Source organism: Crotalus tigris, unplaced genomic scaffold (assembly GCF_016545835.1).
Source record: "Crotalus tigris isolate CLP2741 ecotype Arizona unplaced genomic scaffold, ASM1654583v1 scf7180000017545.3456711, whole genome shotgun sequence".
NCBI classification, from domain to species: domain Eukaryota; kingdom Metazoa; phylum Chordata; class Lepidosauria; order Squamata; family Viperidae; genus Crotalus; species Crotalus tigris.
Genome location: NW_024096464.1, coordinates 1,846,221 through 1,867,711, shown reverse-complemented (window position 1 = coordinate 1,867,711; position 21,491 = coordinate 1,846,221). Strand labels below are relative to the sequence as shown.

General features: G+C 39.6%; 1 protein-coding gene across 19 annotated transcripts in view; it reads right to left on the bottom strand.

Moving 5' to 3' along the window:
• Positions 1-21,491, bottom strand: part of DPF3 (double PHD fingers 3) — a 243,535-nt gene that overhangs the window by 110,571 nt on the left and 111,473 nt on the right. The window lies entirely within an intron of this gene.

The following is a 21,491-nucleotide window of genomic DNA, read 5'->3' as shown; positions in this document are numbered from 1 at the left end:
CAGATGATAACTGTGATCAGTAGATTGTGCTATGTGTTGAGGTGAATTATTTGGAATTGTTGAAAAAACGGTTATAAGACTCTGTCAGTTAAGAGCCAGACTTGCCGTCTACATGCTAATTATCTTGTGTTAAAGCAGGAACTAATACTTGAATCCTATTGGCTGCTGAGTGTATAAATATGGGTGGAGCTGCAGTTATCCAGGCTTCTATTTAAACCTTGAATAAAGAGTTGTTTGTTCATCTGCTGCCTCATCGATGCCTCAGAACACCAAACATAACAGTGGTGATGAAGGTGGGATGTGCTGCCAAACTCGAAGAGCTGAGTCACTAAGGGGGTAAGCTGAGCGATGATGCCTTGGTTAGGGCCACGTCCCCTCCTCATTCCTGCCAGTATGGAAACGCTGGAGGAAGAGTGCTCCCAGGAACCGTCCCTGGAAGCTTAAAAGAAGCCTTGGCAGCACAAGGCATTGCGGGGCCGAAAACAATGGAAACAACTCACCATGGCCAAACTCAGAAAACTCTCAGAATTCGACGTCGCACATCCAGAGAAGTGGAGCTCGTACATCGTGAGAGTTAAAAATTACTTGTTCGTGAGGACAGTTTGAAAGCCGCAACGCTGCTGTGCGTTTGTGGCCAGGCGACGTTCGAAATCACCGAAAACTTAATTGCTCCAGCTCCGCTTGAATCTGTTGCTTATTCAGAACTTTAAAAAATGCTCAAAGAACACTTTGAGCTGAAACAATCAGTCATCGCCTGGAGGCATGCCTTCGAACGAAGAGACCAAAGACCGGAAGAATCAGCTGCAGAATTCATAGCTGCTCTTCGTCAAGTGGCCCGACCCTGAGAGTTAAAGATCTTGAAGAGAGGCTGCGACACTACTTAGTGTGCAGGTTAAGAAGCAGGGATCTCCAACAGAAATTGTTTGCTAAAGAGACTATTTCATTTCAAGATGCCCTACGGGAGATCACAGCCGAAGAAGCCACCAGGGGGCCTTCAAGGCCTTGCAGCTCTCCAGGAGCACTCCCTGCATAGAGACCGTCCACCAGGAGGGTGCTGAGAGAGTCGAAGACTCCGAGTCGGATCAAGAGGTTGACCGATTACAGCAGCCATCAGAAAGAAGGCCACAATGCCCAGTTGACAAGGCAGTTCCCTTCTCTCGATGTGTGGGGTGTGGAGGCTGACACAAATGCATGGACTGCTGGTTCTGCACAGCAACGTGCCAGGCGTGTGGCAAACAAGGCCACATCGCCGCTGCCTGTCAGGATCATCGGAGAGAGAGTCCACCAGAAGAGTTTCCCCGGAAAGGTACCAGGGGCCCGGGGCAACAAAGGGTGGGCTATTGCACCACTAGGAGGAGCATGCTTAGAACAGGTGCCCATCACACCTGTTCTTAAGGAAAAACTGTGTCTCAAAGTCAAGCTGCAGGGAGTTCCATGCAACATGGAACTAGATACAGGATCCACATTGTCAATAATTTCCCAGGGGACTTTCAAACACATTTGCAGTCACAGAGGCAAAAAAGTTAAGCTCAAGCCGTCAGACCTCATGTTAACCAGTTTCCAAAACTCCTGAGTAACAGTCAAGGGGGAAGCTACACTCAAGGTGCAATTCAAGGGATTTGAGGGCTCCCTGGAAGTCGTAGTAGTTGAGGGCAACCGCACAAGCCTCATTGGGCTTGGTTTGATGCATTGGGAATCAATGTAACTGGAATAAACAGCACACAAGCAGTGGATTTAGCGGCAGTATGCTGGGAGTTTGCTGATGTTTTTAGCCCTCACTTAAGGAAATATAAAGGTCCTCCCATAGCTCTTCAGCTTGTTCCTGCCATAACTCCAATACAGATCAAGCCGCATAGAGTGCCCTTCGCCCTCAAGCAGAAGATCAATGCAGAGCTGGAGAAGCTGGTGCAGCAAGGCATCCTGGAGCCAGTTGATAACAGTCAATGGGAAACCCCATAGTTACGCCACTTAAGGCCAATGGAGAGGTGCGAATATGTGCAGATTACAAGTGCACTATCAATAGAGCACTCCAACAACACGTATATCCAGTGCCTGTAGTCAGCCACATTTTGGCGTCACTACAGGGAGGTCGCATCTTTGCCAAGTTAGATTTGGCTCAAGCTTATCAGCAACAGCCAGTGGATGATGCCACAGCGGAAGCTCAAACCATAGTTACTCACAGAGGAGCTTTCAAGGTTAAGTGCCTACAATTCGGGGTCAGTGTTAACCCAGGCCTTTTCCAGGGAGTGATGGAGCACATGCTCAAGGGTATTCCAGGCATGTGCCCATATTTCGATGATGTCCTCATAGCTGGGGAATCAGTCGAAAAATTGGCAGAATGGCTCAAGGCTGTCCTTCAGCGCTTCCGTGAAGCGGGGCTGAAGCTGAAGCGGCAGAAATGTAAGATTGGGGTAGCTTCAACTGAGTTCCTCGGTTTCCGTATAGATGCCCAAGGCATTCATCCTGCTGAATCCAAGCTCAAAGCAATTCAGCAGGGCCCCAGTCCAAAATCAAAGGGAGAGCTCCAAGTGTTTCTAGGACTGCTCAATTTTTATCACACCTTCCTACATCACAAGGCCGCAGTGGCAGAGCCATTACACCGGCTCTTGGACAAACATGCACAGTGAAAGTGGACCAGCATCCATGATAGGAGCTTCTCAGCAGTCAAATCACTGCTGTCTTCAAATTCAGTTTTGATGCATTTTAACGAAAAGCTGCCTGTCTGCATCGCTTGTGATGCATCACCATATGGGGTTGGGGCTGTGTTGAGTCATTTAATGGCTGACGGAAGGCAAATTCCAATAACATATTATTCGAAGACCTTGTCCTCTGCAGAGCGTAATTACACTCAAATAGATAAAGAGGCCTTAGCCATAGTGGCAGGGATCAAGAAGTTTCATGGCTATCTATATGGTAGGCCCTTCACGGTCTTCATAGACCACAAGCCACTCCTGGGATGGTTCACAATGAACAAGCAAACACCCCAGATCATATCTCCTAGGATGTTGAAATGGTTAATATTCTTGTCAGTGTATAATTATAGTTTGATTCATAAACCAGGTATAGACATGGGCCATGCAGACGGCCTTAGCAGACTGCCCCTGCCACAGTTAGAGCCCAACCCCACTCCAGCCATGCACATCCTGGTTATTCAGGATCTGCCTGAGCCTCCCCTTAACGCTGGGGTCTTGGCTGCAGAGACAGCGTCAGACACGACGCTGAGCCCTGTGCTGAACTGGGTGCTCACAGGATTGCCGGAAAATAGTCCTGGGCCTAATTTCCAGAGTTTCAGCAGGAGAAAGAACGAGTTGTCAGCTCAGAGGGGGTGCATCTTGTGGGGAAGTCGGTGGTAGTCCCAAACACACTGAGGACTAGAGTCTTGGAGTTTCTGCATGAGGGACATCCAGGAATAGTCCGGATGAAGGCACTCATGCAAAGCTACCTTTGGTGGCCTGGGCTGGACAAAGATTTTGAGGCTCAGGTACACAGCTGCCAAATTTGCCAGCAATCTAGGCCAGAGATGCTCCATGCCCCTGTCCACCGATGGGAAACCCCACACATCCCCTGGTCCAAGATCCACATCGATTATGCGGGGCCTTTCCAGAGACAACTCTTCCTCATTGTGGTGGACAGTCACTCCAAGTGGTTAGAGGTCGCACCTGTCCCCACTATGACTACTGCCAGGACCATCCAGGAGCTGCATAGGATCTATGCTACACACGAGTTAGCTGACATGATTGTATCTGAGAATGGGACTCAATTTACTGCTTCAATCCTTTTTAAGGGCAAATATGATCAGACACGCCACATCAGCCCTTTTTCACCCGGCTTCAAATGGCCAAGTGGAGCACATGGTCTGAACAACGAAGGAATCCTTAAAGCGGATAGTCACAGGTAACTGGCAACACAGACTGGCAGATTTTCTACTCTGCCAACATACAACCCCATGCACTTCTATGGGCAGAAGCCCATCAGAATTAAGATGGGGCTGGCATTTGATCACAAAGCTGGATCGCCTACATCCAGATAGAGTTGCCTCACAAGCCAAAGGCACCATGGCACTTGCAAGTTGGCAACCCGGTCTGGGTGAGGAACTACAGGCAAGGGGCACTGTGGGTGGTAGCTATGGTTTGTAAGGTGACTGGGCCACTTTCTTACAAAGTGGTACTGGAAGACGGTCACATGCTATGCAGGCACATTGGCCAACTGTGGTGGAGGTTAGCAAACCAGCCAATAACCCATGACTCTAACGACAGTCAAACTCAGGAGCAGCACGATGACAGCAGTGCATCAGACTCTGCCAGCAACGATGGAGCTCTCCGACGAGGGGACGAGACTCAAGCATCTTGTGAGTCAGTCCCAACCACTGATACCATAACCAATGGACAATGCCAGCTGATGGCTCCATTTTCAGGACGGGTGGACTCTGTTCCACCTGTGGACACTGGCTCAGGCCTACCAGGACAGCCCAGCCACACAGACTCGATTCTACTTGTGATGGATGGGTCCTATAGCACTGGTCTTCCAAGCCTGGCAGGCGAGCTGACAGACCAGGGGCCTCCAGCAGTTCCGAGGCATTCAGAACGAGCGAAAAGTCCACCAATGTATTTAAGGGATTATGTTCAACATATGACCTTATGAACTATCTAGGGCAGAGATTCTCAACCTTGGCAACTTTAAGACTTGTGGACTTCAACTCCCAGAATTCCTCAGCCAGCAAAGTCTTAAAGTTGCCAAGGTTGAGAACCCCTGATCTAGGGGAAAGGAGTGTTATATATTGAGGTGAATTATTTGGAATTGTTGAAAAAACGGTCATAAGACTCTGTCAGTTAAGAACCAGACTTGCTGTCTACATGCTAATTATCTTGTGTTAAAGCGGGAACTAATATTTGAATCCTATTGGCTGCCACCTAGCTGTTGAATGTATAAATATGAGTGGAGCTGCAGTCATCCAGGCTTCTGTTTAAACCTTGAATAAAGAGTTGTTTGTTCACCTGCTGCCTCATGGATGCCTCACAGAACACTAAACATAACAGATTGCATATTAGTTTCCTTTCACTGTTAGAAAAATAAGCAGTTTCTACATGCGTTTTTCACAGTCTAGAAATCAGAGTGAGGCCCAAAAGATTTATGTTAGGAGAATTCTAAATACAAATAACCAAGTTTCTTACATGTAAAATTTCCTGCAAGAATCTTTCTCGAATATCTAGTTTAGTAAAAATATGTTTAAGGTTCAGAATAATTACAAAATAATAATTTTGAGAGGGAGTACAAGATTAATCATTCTAGCACAGAAAGCAGATATTGAAAATTGGAGTGCCCAGCTCAATACAAAACAGTTTTCCATTTTCCCTTATTGCTTGGAAAGGTTTATCAGTAAATGTTGCTGTACATTGTAATATTTCAGTTTTGATGAATTCACAGAGGTCCTCTTTAAAGCTGCTTCACGAATAGGATTTTCTAGTCTTTTTAATTACCAGCATACCAAAAAACCCACAGTTTTTTCCCCCAATAATCATCTTTTTTTTTTAAAAAAAAAACAAGTTTTATTAGTTTTTTCATTTTACAAACTAGTGCTTAAGAATCACTAAGATTTCATCTAAATACATCCAAATCCTATATTAAGCTTTACTATTTCAATTGCTATATTCCATATTGCTAACATAAATACATAATTAACACTTCAAATGTCTCTCTGTACCTTTTTTCCATTAACACAATCAATATTCATTTATTAATATCATTCCTTCTTTTTTCTTAATCAGTAACATTTCATCTAAATAAGTCCAACTCCTATATAAAGCTTTACTATTTCAGTTACTATCTTCCATATTGCTAATCTAAATACATAATTAACACTTCAGGGGTCTCCCCATTCCCTTTTTCCTTAACATAACCAATAAACATTCGTTAATATCATTTCTTCTTTTTTTTCTTATTCTTCTTCCATTTCAAAATAGCTATCATTCCTAATAATAAAATTAATTCAAAAAAAAGAGAGAAAGGAAAAAACTATCACTCCCTCAATATCTGTGTCAAACTCCTTTAACCTCCTCCAAAATTACTATTACCACAACAAACATATTAATATATAGACAAATGTCTTATTAAATTCAAACTTTTAATTAATTTTTATTCAATCTAACATCTTATTTAACCGTCTTAAACCATAAATCAATCCATATCTAGTAAGCCTTAAAATCCAATATATAAAGCCTTAAGTCCAAACTCTTAAATCTTATTCTAGCTTTCCTTTTATGCCAAACAGATTTCCATAACACCGCCTCTATATCAATGAATAAATCATTTTTATGCCTTGTAGTATCCTTTGAATCAAACAAAAGCATCTCCTTTTCTGTTTTAAAGACCTAGCTCATTTGTAAGTAATTCCTTGTTGTTTTAAAGAGTCAAGTCTCCACATTTGAAACTGTTGAATAACAGGCTCAGTTATGTCCAATTTTGTAGTTAATAGATGCTTATCCAAGCTGCCATAGTTTTCAGTTAGTTGAGCTTGTCTGTTCATTTCTGTTAATTTTAAAGTTGTAGGTGGTTCACTTACAGTTCTTTTTGGTTCCTCGGAAATCTCATCAGCATGCATATAAAGTAAGGTAAAATCTTCTTTAATCTTAGTTGATTCCGCTTCTATTGTTTTTTGATCTATAAAATACTCAGATGTAGCCTGGGGGTCAATTTGTAAATTCAAAGCAAAATGTCTGTTTTTTATTGCCATAGTACACTCTTTTATTTGGAAACGTATTTGGTCAGTAGCTTCATAAAGTTTTTCCAGTATAAGTTTATAGTCAAGTTGAACACTAGATTTCTCCATTTCAAGGAAAATTAGAAACAATCTGTATCTTTAGTAGAGGCTGTGTTCAAAGAACATTTAATCAGTATTCACTCCCACAAATACAGCTGTTGAATTTCTTTGTCTTTTCCTTTTTATGGCAGTCTGAAGATCAAAGCCAGTCTCACCAACAGAAAAAGAAACTTTATCCACAAGGTGTCCTCCGTAGAATGTAAAATCTCCTCCCAGACACCAGAAATATCATTAACAAGATCATAAAACATAGAAAAAAGGAGAATTCTTCAAATGTAGACAAAGTCCAATAGTAAATTCAATATTCAATATTAAAAAGATTTTCCAAGACCCCAAAGTGAATAAAATAAATAAATAAAAATAGAGAGAGAGAAAAAAGTCACTTTAATTCAATCCATAAGCTTCTTTTTCCCACACTCACCAATGCCGCCTTCTCAGAACAGGCACACACAAAAAAACAGAGAACCAAGAGAGGAAGAGAAAAAAGTCTCACCTGGCTCAGCCATGGTGGTTACTATACTTAGATGTTCTTCTGACTTCTGGTTTCAGCGGCAAGGTGAGCGGCCATTTTACTGGCCGCTCTTTCCACCGTCGGCCCAAAGGAGCAATCTCGGTCCTTGGATGATGAGGACCTCCTCACCAGTAGCCACCCCTCCAGGGTAGCTTTTTGACCCTATTAAGGGTCTACTGGCAGCGGAGAATCAGCTGGCGAGGAGAGCAGTCTCTCGCACAGCTGCGAGCGCCACGATCCAGAACCGGAAGTCCCCAACAACCATCTTTTAAGGTTTCTTTGCTAGGTAATATGAAGACCTGCTGATTTAAATATAAACTATCATGACTTCCAGTAAAGCATGATATCTTATCCAAGATTTCTATCCAAGGTGCTGTCAAGAAGCAATTATTACCCCAAACAGCTGAGATTTAGCCAAATCTCCACGTACAAGATTTTTTTAGATGGGTTAATACAAATAATATACAGGTAATCCTTACATAACCGTTTAGTAACTGTTCAAAGTTACAACAGCACTGAAAAAGTAACTTTATGACCGGTCATCACAGTTATGATCCTCATGGTGTTCCCCACAGTCACATTATTGCCATTCACAGCCAGCTTCTAACAAGCCAAGTCAATGGAGAAGATGTAATAAAGTTGAAATTTGCAGTCACATGATGTCTTGTTGAACAACCATGGCCCTTACTGATGGAGTTGGCAGTCTCAATTGTAATTGTTAAGTGAATACTACTTGAATATTATATATTTCTCTGATAATTAAAGGTGGGAGGGAGGAAGGGAGGGAGGGAGGAAGGAAGGAAGGAAGATCAGAGAACACTGCTCAGTGTTAATATATTAGAAAAGAAAGGTCCAATATCAGTATCTTGTTTTAAAGAAAAGATTGTACATTTAAATACTTGGCATTTGCAGGGACCGTAGGGGAGCTCTGGAGAATCACTGGCAGTAGATAGTATTAAGAAACAAATATTTGGACTGTCTATGAAGCAAGGTTTGAGGGGGAAGTATTTTTATAGCACTGTCCTTTGCTCCTTGCTTCATCAGAGCAATTTCATGCATTGTAATTAATCCAGCTTCTTTCTATTATATTTTACAGATGTCTGTACATCTGGAGGAAATGTTTTCCCTATAGGACTACAGCTGGCCAAATTTGAGAACTTATCACATATTTTCAGAAGCAAGGAAAGTATGGTAAAATGGAAGGAATCAACCAGAGAACATCTAAAAATATTCATTTATTCTAAAACCCCACATAGAAATGAGGGGGAACACATTCCATTCTACCTCAACTAGATTTTGTGGAACAAAAATATAGGATGCTATGCTACTTTAATCCAAACCGTTCTAGGTTGCCACAAGAATGGGAGGGGGTGTGGAGGATTTCTACTAGTCTAAACATTTTATTGTCCTGTGGGAACCAAGTTCATTTCTGTCTGTTAGATGGGGGGGGCGTGAGCATTTGGTTAGAAAGCCGCCAAAGTCTTCCATTGCATAGCATTGGGATGGAAAGTTCAACTTTGTAATATTGTCTCTCTTTGAAAGGAATTTCAGACTTGGTTTCACTTTTGATGGTGCTGATACTATGTAATCTATAAACATGTCCTTTGAGGAAGTCTCAAGCCTCGGAGTTCTGATTTATTTGGTCTTCTGTATCAGAACCTTGACATTGATCCTAGGCAGCTCATCTAATTTCACATTCACCAACCTGATACTTGGATCCAAATATGAAGGTGGCAAAACTATGTAACCTCAAGCTAGGTTTTTCCACTGAATCTGATAACCATCGGTTCAACATCATCTCAAGGTTTGCTTGTTTCTATTAAATTAATTAATTTAAATTGCATTCCATGCTATTGGCTTTATTAAGCATTTTAAACATGCTAACCTCCAGTGGGTTCTAATTCCCTAAAGTTTCCACATAGGCATTAGGTATGTTCAGCCATCTAGATCTGAAGGGCAAAATGTTTACTGGAGCACATGTTGTCAAAGATCTAGCATCTGCTAGAAGCCACAGTTTGTGTTCTAACCTCAAAAAATGACACTTAGGTAGTCCTCAGGTTATGACTATTCATTCAGCAACCATTCAAAGTTATGACAGTCCTGAACAAGGAAAACGTACAACTGGTTCTTAAAGTTGCGGCCATCACATCCCTTTGGCCGCATGATCACAATCCGGGCACTTGGCAACTGACTTGCATTCACAATAATTGCAGCATCTTGCAGTCACATGACCACCACTTTTGACCTTCCCTAGCAGCTTCCCACAAACAAAATCAATAGGACAAGAGGTTGCAAGTTGCTTCAATAGGTTTTTCTTGTTCCTGCCAGTTTTTCTCCCAAGATGTGTATGCACTTATACCATGTTACAGCATCCAGTCTTTGCCTACACACATGCTGTAGCACTCACTTGCCCACCAACCTGTTTGCAAGTTGATTAATTAAACTTGATGTGTCCAGAACTTGCAACTTCTTGCATCTTGTTCACACTTAATGACCTCATGATCGCTTAACGCTGGCAACAGGGATTGCCCGGATTGCTATTGCTAAAGTCACATGATGTTGTGCTTTATGACTGCATTGTTTAGCGACAGAAATTATTATGACCCTAATTATTGTCATAATCCATCTGCTTTGTTCCCAACAGATGCTACAGGAGCAGCCACAAATGCCCAAATTCTATTTGCCTTCAGACATGATTAGTCTCTGTGCTTTTCTAGGCAATCTTTTCAGAAATGTGTTTCAAGGACTAAGAAAGAGTGACTGACCAAAGGTCACACAGTTGGCAGAATTATTACTCATTTTTCCCTGTTCCTGGTCCAATAATGTAAGCACCAAACTGGCCCTTCCTAATATACATACCATTAATCTTTTTAAAAAGCCATCTGAACTTGTGGTTAAAAGAGTATTAAACAGTTTTCAGAGATAATTTATAAATTCTCATGCTAAATAAAACAATATTTGATAAACTTTGATGTTTGATTTGCTCAAAAGTGACATAATAAAATGAAACCTAATGTGTGAATTGCAAACCCAAAGTTACTCCTGCCTTTCACCTGTGAGATCAGGTGTTCAGATCTCCATCAGTTATGATGAATAATTCTGTACAGTGCTATGAGGTGGCTAAAACTGAAAACAAGGAACTAGCATGATATATTATAATAGGAGCCTTAGTAGAAGGCAGGATGTCTTCAAATTAAGTGACATTTGGCAGTCTGCTTCTCATTTTAAAAGTACCATTTATGCAACCTTACATCACAGAATCACATTCAACTGCCAAATTATCCAGGTCACCCAAACTGAAAGATTTTTTTTTTTTTTAAAGGTAGGGAATGATTTGGTCAGTATAGCAGCTTCAATTTGTATTGTAGCTTGAAAACATCAAGTGGGAGACATACAAAGCAAAATAAAATTGAAAGATCAAACTCAGGCAAAGCACATTAAAAGCAGGATGCTAAGATGCTTTCCAGCCTGGTAAGGATAACTAACAATTGTCCCAGTTAATTTAAGTAGAAGCTGCAGATGGGTGGATTTTTTTGTTTTGTGTACATTTTTATTCCTGCAGAGCAATTGTACTTTCTAAGAAAAATGCAAGAGGAAAGGAAACAAATCTCTGTCACTCACTCTATTTTCCAACTGGCAAAAAGCTTTCCAACTTAGAAAAAGAGCAGATAACCCATAGAAGCCCAGATCAAAAGAGCACAACGAAGCTGGAAACTATCCTATATAAAAATCTGATTTCCTTTAGTAATTGACAAGGTTCTGCACTAACAAGCAAGCAGGGCAACTTCAGCCTAATTTATCAGAGAGGGATTCTCCATATGTCTCCATCAATCTTTAAAAGTACCTGTAGAAGCTATTGACTTTGGAAAAGGAAAGGGAAATAGTAAGATGAAGTCCCTCCAAGATAATATCCTAGAAAAAATTCTCTTTTTCTCTTTCTTTCTCTCTCTCTCTTTCCCTCTTTCTCTCCTTCTCCTTCTCTTTCTGTCCTCTACCCAAAAGACCCCAAACAAGACAAAAAATAGGGGGGAAATCAAGGAAGAGAGATGTTCCTGGCTATGCATACATCTAGCCAGATCTGCCTGAACAGAAAAGGCTGGTTTTGTTTAGGCTGGGTTTGGTTTGGGGTACCGTCTTCTCCTCTCCTGAAAAGTTCTAACCATTTGATTATAGAGGAAATACCTGCATCCACAGTGAATTATATTGCTTATCTCATTAATGTGGAAGAGCCATAACTCAAAGCTACTGAAAAAGCTATAGGGGGAGGAAGATAGAGAGCAAGAGAGAAGGACTTGTGCACTGTATAGTTTAAGATTAATCCTGAACTGCTCACCATGAAATACAGCCTTTATTTGGGGAATCATGCATGCAAGAACAGATTGGTGCAAAAGATGAGTGCTTTAAAAATAAAAGTTGGTTTTGCTTCTTCCTGTAAGTAAGCAGTAGTGCCATGAATTGTACATAAGTCAAAGAGAAAGGGAATTAGGGAAAAATACATCAGTGTCAATTTATTTATTTATTTTTATTAATTTGTTAACCTGGCCACATGATTGATTCATCAACCGTATGCCGGTCCCAAACCCGGATAAATGGGAAGGGTTAGGGAAAGCAATGAACTGTCTTATAAAAAAAATCGATCAAAAATTTCCTGATGACTTAAGGTGCCTAATTTAAAATTGTACTATGACACGGTGGCTTTAACACTGATTAGTGATTGGCTCAATTTAACAAATAAAAATGTCCTTTCTCTTGAGGGATGGGATTTAATATATGGATGGCATGCTTATTTAATTTATGATAAAAAAGTGGATCAGGTTTTTAAATCCCACATCTTGAGAAGTGCTTTGTTGCGTGTCTGGAAGAAGTATTATTATAGGTTAAATTATAAAATTCCAATTTGGGGAATTCCTGGACACGCAATAGAGGGAATATCTAGGGGTGTGAATTTGGATAGGATTTCTTATAAGGAATTATTTAGTTTGGTAGGGAAGGATTGGCAATTAAAGTCTTTAACTGAGCTGAAGCAAGAAAATATTGTATACTCTTGGTTTCAGTACAATCAATTGTTAGTGAGGTGGAGTCTAGATCAAAAGGTTGGTATTACCTTAGAGGATGTGAATTTGGTAAAACAGATTAAAGATCAAACTCGAGCCCAAATAAAGAGAATTTATAATGTTTTAATAGAATTAGATTCCGAAACAGAGTTAGTTAAAGATTGTATGGTTAAATGGGCTCAAAATATTCAAGAACCGATTGTATTGGATACATGGGAGACAATTTGGGTTAGAAATGTAAAATTTACCCAAGTGCAAAATTTAAGAGAAAATTTTTATAAAATGTATTATAGATGGCATTTAGATCCCCAAAAGTTGTCCTGCATGTATCCTAATTTACAGCCCAAATGTTGGAGATGTGGAAGCTTAGATGCAACCTATTTTCATATTTGGTGGACTTGTAGAGATATAAAAGCTTTTTGGATTAAGATTTGGTGGAATATTCAAAAGATTTTTAAGAGAAAGATAAAGTTTACTCCGCAATTATTTTTGTTGAGTATCATGGTTGATTTTGATGTTAAAGAAATTAATTTGATGCTGAATCTTATAACAGCTGCAAGATTATTGGTGGGCAATATTGGAAGAAAAACTCTTTGCCTACTATGGAAGAATGGATACTTAAGGTGTCTAACTTAGCAGAAATGGCGAAAATTTCCGCTTATTTGAAGGATCATTCACAAGAAAAATACATTTCAATCTGGAGAAGATGGATTGATTATATTCAAAAGAAATATATTATCTGAAAAGCATTACCTTGCTTATGAGTAGATTTTAGGTTATTATTAATAGTTTAATATGATTGAATTTATATTATTTTTAGTGTTATGGTTTAATTATATTATTATCTTTGTTTTTAATTTGTTAATATTTGTTTTGGAAAGGAGTTAAAGTATGTTATGGTTTGATTGATAGTACAGGTGGGTAATGTTAGTTAGATTATGATTGTTTATTTGTTACCCTGTAATCAGCTCTGGGAAGTGGGGGAGGGGGGGGAAGGGGTGGGAGGGGTTTGGGTTATATTGTATTAAATTTGTAAAACCTTTAATAAAAAAAAAAGAATTTCCTGATGTACAAGCTGGCTTTAGAAAGGGGTGTGGCACTGGAGATCACTTTGCCAATGGATTACAGAAAAGGCACACAAATATCAAAAGGGACTATATATGTGTCTTATCTATTACAGAAAAGCTTTTGACTATATAGAACATAATAAGCTATGGGTGGTTTGTGTGATCTTGGTGTCCCAATCCACCTGATCAGACTTATCAAATCACTATAGACATGCAATAGTGAGAACACTTTATGGTGACACTGATTGGTTAAGGAAGTCACAGATCAGTAAGGGAAGTCAGACAGGGATATATTTTATCACCATTTTTGTTCATTTTTGTATGCTGAGGTAATCATGCAGAAATTAGACCTGGAACTGTGCCTGATTTGGAAGTGAACATTGGAGGAAGAACCATAAATAATCTGAAATACGCTGATGATGCAACACTATTGGCTGAAAATAAAGAAGACGTGAAAACAATGATCTGAAAAATCAAGCATGAAAGTGAAAAAGTAGGATTGAATCTTAACTTCAGGAAAACAAAGATAATGACAACAGCTGCAGATGGACGCGAAGTGTTTAAAATCAAGAAAGAGGAAATTGAAATAGTTTGAGAATTTGTCTTCCTTGGATCAAAAATTGTTCACAATGCCAGTTTTACATCTGAAATCAAATGCAGAATAATCTTAGAAAAGCAGATATATTGATATAAATACAAAAAGCAGGCACGTTAAAGCGATAGTCTTCTCTATAATGATGTACGGATGTGAGAGTTGGATACTAAGAATGGCTGTTCGAAGAAGAATTGATGCCTTTGAACTGTAGTGCTGGCATAAATTATTGCGTATACCATGGACAGCCAGAGCAATCAACAGAGAGGTGTTGAATTATACAAAATCAGAAACATCACTAGAAATCAAAATCACAAGACTACATCTGATTTACTTTGGCCTTGTCATGTGTGAAATTCATTGGAGAAGTTGGTAATGCTAGGAATGGTTAGTGGATCAAGAAAAAGGGGTAAGCAAAGAACTCGCTGGCTTGATACCATCATATCTGATTCAAAGATGAACATTCAATAACTACAAGAAGCTGTGCTTGACAGGCTAGCATGGATTGCACTTGCTTATAGAGTCAGACATGATTGAAGGGTTAAAAAACTACTATTAATTTATTTAATTTGTTTGCTGCCCATCTTGCTCCAAGGCAACTCTTGGTGGCTTATAACATCAAATTGTCAATGCTACTGATATATGTCTTTTTAAGAGCTAAATCCAATTTATCTGAAGTATGCAGGTATGCAACAGGTGATCATCTGTAGTTACAAATGTTCAACAACCCAGGATAAGACTAGGTTAGAATCTAAGCCTCAGAGCCCTAAACCATGATGCTAAATATTTAATCATTCAGTGACCTATCAGGGAAGTTGATTTTTTACAGGAAAGACCCATATCTTTCAACAATTGAACAGTTAGAACAATTAATCAGTGGAACAACCTGCCTCCAGAAACTGTGAATGCTCCAACACTGGAAATTTTTAAGAAGAGACTGGACAGCCATTTGTCTGAAATGGTATAGGGTTTCCTGCCTGAGCAGGGGGTTGGACTAGATGATCTCCAAGGTTCCTCCCAACATCATCATCATCACCATCATCATTATTATTATTATTATTATTGTTGTTGTTGTTGTTGTTGTTACATATATCAATCCTTACATAAGAATTATGAATAAGTCCTAGATGTTGTTTTGTAAGAAAAAAGGGATCCTCAAATGAAGTAGCAGAAACAAAAGACCTCTGTACCTATCATTAGTTTAGAGCAGTGGTTCTCAACCTGTGGGTCAGGACCCCATTTGGGGTCAAACGACCATTTCAGGGGGGGTCGCCAAACAATGAAATCCGCCATTTTTTCCCCCTTTTCCTTAGCTGTGCTACTCTCTTTTATTCTATTAGCTTTTGAAAGCCAATAGAATAGACTCTCTTGAATAGAGTCTAATTATATTGGCTTTCAAAAGCCAATAGGAATTGTCCAGGCTGTCTCCGCCAAAAGTCCCATTCTGCAAACAGTGCTGCACCAGTTGAGTAGTCCTCGACTTACGACCGGTTGGGGGTCGTGGCATTAAAAAGGTTGAGAACCACTGGTTTAGAGAGCTTTCAGAATTGACTTTTTTAAAACTCCCCACATGCCAACATTTCTCTGTAAAATTTATGAGAGCAATCACAGATTGAATATCATTCCTATACTTGTAGTAATTTACTGACTTATTCTTCAGTTCTATCTCAAAGCCCTTCCTGGCCTCCTTCAAACTGTAGTCCAGAGGCTCACTATGACATAGAGTTAGATTTAGGTCGTAACTGCAGAATTGAGCTTTCTAGATTCAACAGACAAAAACATAATGCTCAAGAGAACGAATGAATATATGAATAAAGATATAAAAATATTCCAAAACAGTTTCTCTAAAAGATAACTCAGAAATGGAAAAAAGGAGGATAATAAATGCCTCATAATACTTGACTGAAGAATGGAGCTATTATTCCAACATAAGTACCTATATTCTGTTTTCTTGTGTGCCCACACACAGAGTGCCAATTGTTCCTCAGCTGGGAAATGAGCCTTGGTAACCCAAGCTGTCCATAGTTACATCTCAACAGTAATGAGAAAAGGAACTCATGCTGTACCAAAAGAAATGTAACAACTGATTTGATCCCACATTTATCATAATCTTGAGAATGAAGAGAAAATCGTATGATGTTTCTTTCAGTATATATATCAGTAATTAACCGTTAAGATTTATCAGTTAGGTATCATTTTTACATCCTGTATAAGAAAATGGAGGAAATAGTGAATATTAATCTAATTTTGGAATTTCATGCAACAGAATTCAGTGTCCATTTTGATTCAACTAATTTTTACACATCCTGAAGTGACCACATTTAATCTTGAATCAGAGAAGGTACAAGGTTTAGCATAATTGTTTATTAATTATGACCATAATAGTATCATGCATTTGACTAACTGATTATTGTTCTCTTTCTATATTACTCCTCCTAATTCAATCCCATCTTGGGAATACAATGGCAGATTTTTTTTATCTAGAACAGGTGGTCTCCAACCCATGACAAATGGGCCACATGCAGCTCTGATCAGCTAGTAATGTGGCCCCATAAGAGCATAATAAAAAATGTAAAATAAAGGAAGTTTTTATTTATATAAATGAAATATAATAACAACAACAACAACAATAATAAAGTTGGAAGGGACCTTGGAGGTCATCAAGTCCAATCCCCTGTTCAGGCAGATAACCCTATACCATTTCGGACAAATGGCTGTCCAGTCTCTTTTTTAAAACTTCCAGTGTTTGAGCATCCACAACTTCTGGAGGCAGGTTGTTCCACTGGTTAATTGTTCTAACTGTAAGGAAATTTCTCCTTAGTTCTAGGTTGCTTCTCTCTTTGGTTAGTTTCCATCCATTGCTTCTAGTCCTGCCTTCAGGTGCTTTGGAGAATAGCTTGAATCCCTCTTCTTTGTGGCAACCCCTGAGATATTGGAACACTGCTATCATGTCACCCCTAGTCCTTCTCTTCATTAAACTAGACATACCCAATTCCAGGCAATAGAAGAACGGGACGACAGAGAATGAGATGGCTGGATGGAATCACTGAAGCAGTAGGTGTGAACTTAAATGGACTCCAGAAGATGGTAGAGGACAGGAAGACCTGGAGGAACATTGTCCATGGAGTCGCGATAGGTCGGACACGACTTCGCAATTGGCAGCTGCAGCACACTGCTGGCTCATATTGATTGTCAATTGTCATATTGTCAAATTGATTGTGATTGTCAACTAGGACTCTGAGATCCCTCTCACATTTACTACTATTGAGCAAGGTGTCACCTATACTATACCTATGCATTTGGTTTTTCTTGCCTAAATGTAGAACTTTCACCACTGAATTTCATTTTGTTAGATAGTGACCAATGTTCAAGTCTGTCAAGATCCTTCTATATCTTAAGTCTATCTTCTGGGTGTTGGCTATTCCTGCCAGCTTGGTGTCGTCTGCAAATTTGATGAGTTCCCCATCTATCTCCTCATCCAAATCGCTGATGAAAATGTTGAAGAGCACTGGGTCCAGAACAGAGCCCTGGGGCACCCCACTACACACTTCCCTCCAAGTAGATGCAGATCCAATGAGGACTACACACTGAGTATGGCCAGTCAGCCAGCTACGAATCCATCTGGTGGTGATGCTGTCTAACCCACATTTTTCTATCTTATCAAGTAGTAGGTTGTGGTCTACTTATCAAATGCCTTACTGAAGTCCAAGTAAATTATATCCACAGCATTCCTCTAATTTTGTCACCTGGTCAAAGAATGCAATAAGATTTATCTGGCATGATATGTTTTTGATAAACCCATGTTGGCTTTTGATAATGGCTTTGTTTGCCTCTAGGTGTTCACTGATTCATTGCTTGATTATCTTTTCCAGAATCTTCCCAGGTATTGAGGTCAGGCTGATAGATCTGTAGTTTCCTGAATCCATTTTTTTCTCTCTTTTGAAGATGGGAACGACATCAGCTTTTTCTAGTCCTCTGGTAGTTTCCCAGTGCTCCAGGATCTTTGAAAGATATAGTTCAGTGGTTCTGAGATCTCATCTGCCAGTTCCTTCAGAACCCTGGGTGTAATCCATCTGGTCCTGGTGATTTGAACTTGTCTAGGGTGGACAGGTGCTCACTTACCACTTTCCTGCCTATCTTAACTTGTGTTTCTAATCTGTTTTTTACAGTACTATTTTTGATAGGTTGGACTGTTTTTTCCCTTTGTGTAAAGACGGATGCAAAAAACAAGTTAAATAGTTCTGCTTTCTCCCTGTTGCTTGTCACCTTCTTTCCACTTTCTCCCACTAATGGATCAATCATTTCCTTAAGCCTTAGTTCATTTTGAGCCTTAGCTTTCCTCACTTCATCTTTGCAGGCTCAGGCTATTTGCTGATATTCTGCCTTAGTTATGTGCCCCTCTTTCCACTTTTTATACTTGTCCTTTTTGTCTTTCAACTTATCAGAGAGTTCTTTATGCAGCCATGCTGATTTCTTTTGAGAGCTGTTATTTTTCTTCTTCATTGGTATTGTGCTAGACTGGGTTTTCATAATCTCATTTTCAAAATTTCCCAAGCTTCTTGAGTTGTTTTCCCCTTGAGGATTTTTCATCCATGGAATCCTTCCCAAGATCTTTCTAAGTTTATTGAAATTAGCTCTCTTAAAGTCCAAGACTCTAGTTTGACTATGTTTTATTGCTTGTGCTTGCATAATGTTGAATTCCAATATTGCATGAACTCCCCCCCCCCACGGTTCCTGTGGCTTCAACACCCTCTATCATTTCATCGCTGTTAGTGAGAATTAGGTCCAATATGGCTGATCCCCTGGTTCCCCTCTCTACTTTTTGGGAAACAAAGTTGTCTACTAGGTTTGTCAGGAATCTGTTTGATCTTCCACTTGGTGCAGAGTTTGTCTCCCAGTTGATGTCAGGGTAATTAAAGTCCCCCATTACTATTGTGATGTGCTTCCTACATATCCTAGTTTAGAATAGAATAGAGCTGGAAGGGACCTTGGGGTCTTCTAGTCCAGCCCCCTGCTCAAGCAAGAGAACATATACCATCTCAGATAAGTGACTGTCTAGCCTCTTCTTAAAAATCTCCAGTGATGAAGCACCCACGACTTCTAGAGGCAAGCTGTTCCACTGGTTAATTGTCCTTACTGTCAGAAAGTTTCTCCTTTCAAAGGTTGCTTCTCTCTTTGTTCAGTTTCCAACCATTGTTTCTTGTCTTGCCCTCTGGTGCTTTGGTAAATAATGTGACCCCCTGTTCTTTGTGGCAGCCCCTCAAGTACTGGAATACTGCTATCATGTCTCCCCTATTTTTTCTTTTCTTTAGACTAGCCAGACCCAAATCCCACAGCCGTTCTTCCTATGTTTTAGTTTCCAGGCCTTTGATCATCATAGTTGCTCTTCTCTGAATTTTTTTCCAAACTCTCAACATCTTTTTTGTGATATGATGACCAAAATTGGTTGCAGTATTCCAAGTGTGGTCTTACTAGGGTTTTATAAAGAGTTACTAATACTTTGCGACATCTTGATTCTATGGCTCTGTTGTATTAGCTTTTTTGGCTGCTGCTGCACACTGCTGGCTCATGGTCAAGTGATCATCTACTAGGACTCCAAGGTCCCTCTCACAGTTACTATTTTTAAGCCAGGTTTCACCCAGTCTGTACTTGTACCTTTAATTTTAACCTGCCTAAATGTAAAACTTTCCTTTTCTCCACATTGAAACTCATTTTGTTGGAAAGGGCCCATTGTTCAAATTTGTCAAGATCTTTTTGGATTCTGAATTTGTCTTCTGGGGTGTTGGCTACTCCTGCCAGTTTGCCATCATCTGCAAATTTGATGAGTTCCCCTTCAATTCTCTCATCTAAGTCATTGATGAAGATATTGAAGAGTACTGGACCTAAGATGGAATCTTGTGGTACTCCATTGCTTACTTCTCTCCATGTGGATGTGGTGCCATTGAGGACTATTCATTGAGTACAATTTGCCAGCCAACTACAGATCCATCTGGTGGTGATATTGTCTATTCCATCTTTTTCTAGCTTACCAAGAAGTAAGTTGTGGTCTACTTTATCAAATGCCTTACTGAAGTCTAAGTACACTATATGCACAGTATTTCCCTGGTCTATTAGTTTAGTCTGGACCATAAGAAAGACTGAGCACAAAAGAATTTAAGCCTTTGAACTACGGTGCTGGAGAATACTCCTGTGAATCCCCTGGACTGCAAGGCAATCAAACCGGTCAGTCCTAGAGAAGATCAACTATGACTGATCTTTAGAAGACCAGATCCTGAAGTTGAAACTCAAGTATTTTGGCCACCTAATGAGAAGGAATGACTCACTGGAGAAGATTGAGGGCAATAGAAGAACGGGACGACAGAGAATGAGGTGGCTGGATGGAGTCACTGAAGCAGTAGGCATGGACTCCAGAAGATGGCAGAGGACAAGAAGGCCTGGAGGAATGTTGTCCATGGGGTCGCGATGGGTCGGACATGATTTCGCAACTAACAACAACAAATTAGTTTAGTCACTTTATTGAAGAATGAAATAAGATTGGTTTGGCATGATCTGTTTTTAACAAACCCATGCTGGCTACTAGTTATAACTTTGTTTGCTTCTAGTTGTTCGCAGACCTGTTTTTTAATTGACTAGCAAAAAGTTCATCTATTTCCTCTGTTTGGTTGGGTGGCCTATAGTATACACCTATGATAATGTCATTTTTTCCCCTTTTACATTGACTCAAATGCATTCAAGACAGTTTTCATCATTGTTGTGCTCTATTTCTGTAGAGATGTAATTACTTCTTATATAGAGAGGAACTCCACCTCCTCTATCTTTCTTCTTCTCTGTGCATATTTCTTAATTTTCTTATGCAGTGGAAGAAAGGGAAAGACAAATATTGTTTAATTTCTTATTCTTCAGTTCATCTACTACAAGGTTTTTTTATTATCTAGTCAGGTAAGCAACTAAACCAATATCTCTGTGTCTTCAGTAGATTTTTCATTTGGAAATTAAAAGGCAGAAAAGCCCATATTACAATTTCTTTTTAAAATAGAGGGGGGAGAAGTCAAGGATATCTGTACCTCATTGTCTCCCACTCAGAAACAGTTTGCATTGCTTACACACACACACACACACACACACACACACACACACACACACACACACTAAGAGGAAACCATAGAATTCCATATAATACATCACTTTATTTTTACATTATAGTTGCAGGTCAAGCTCTTTGTCAAACTGAATGTCATTCAAAATAGTTAATGGATTTGTGGATTAGTGGATATGATGGTCATTTGTGGATTTTTCTTTTGAAAAATAATTTCCATTATTCTCAGGTGTCTCAATAATAACATAAAAAAGTCTTTTTCTCTCAGCTCTGTTTAATACAGTTAAACTTTTGATTTAAGGAACTAAACAAAGAAAGGTGTCCATTATAGCTGAATGTCTGTTAAATATGAAA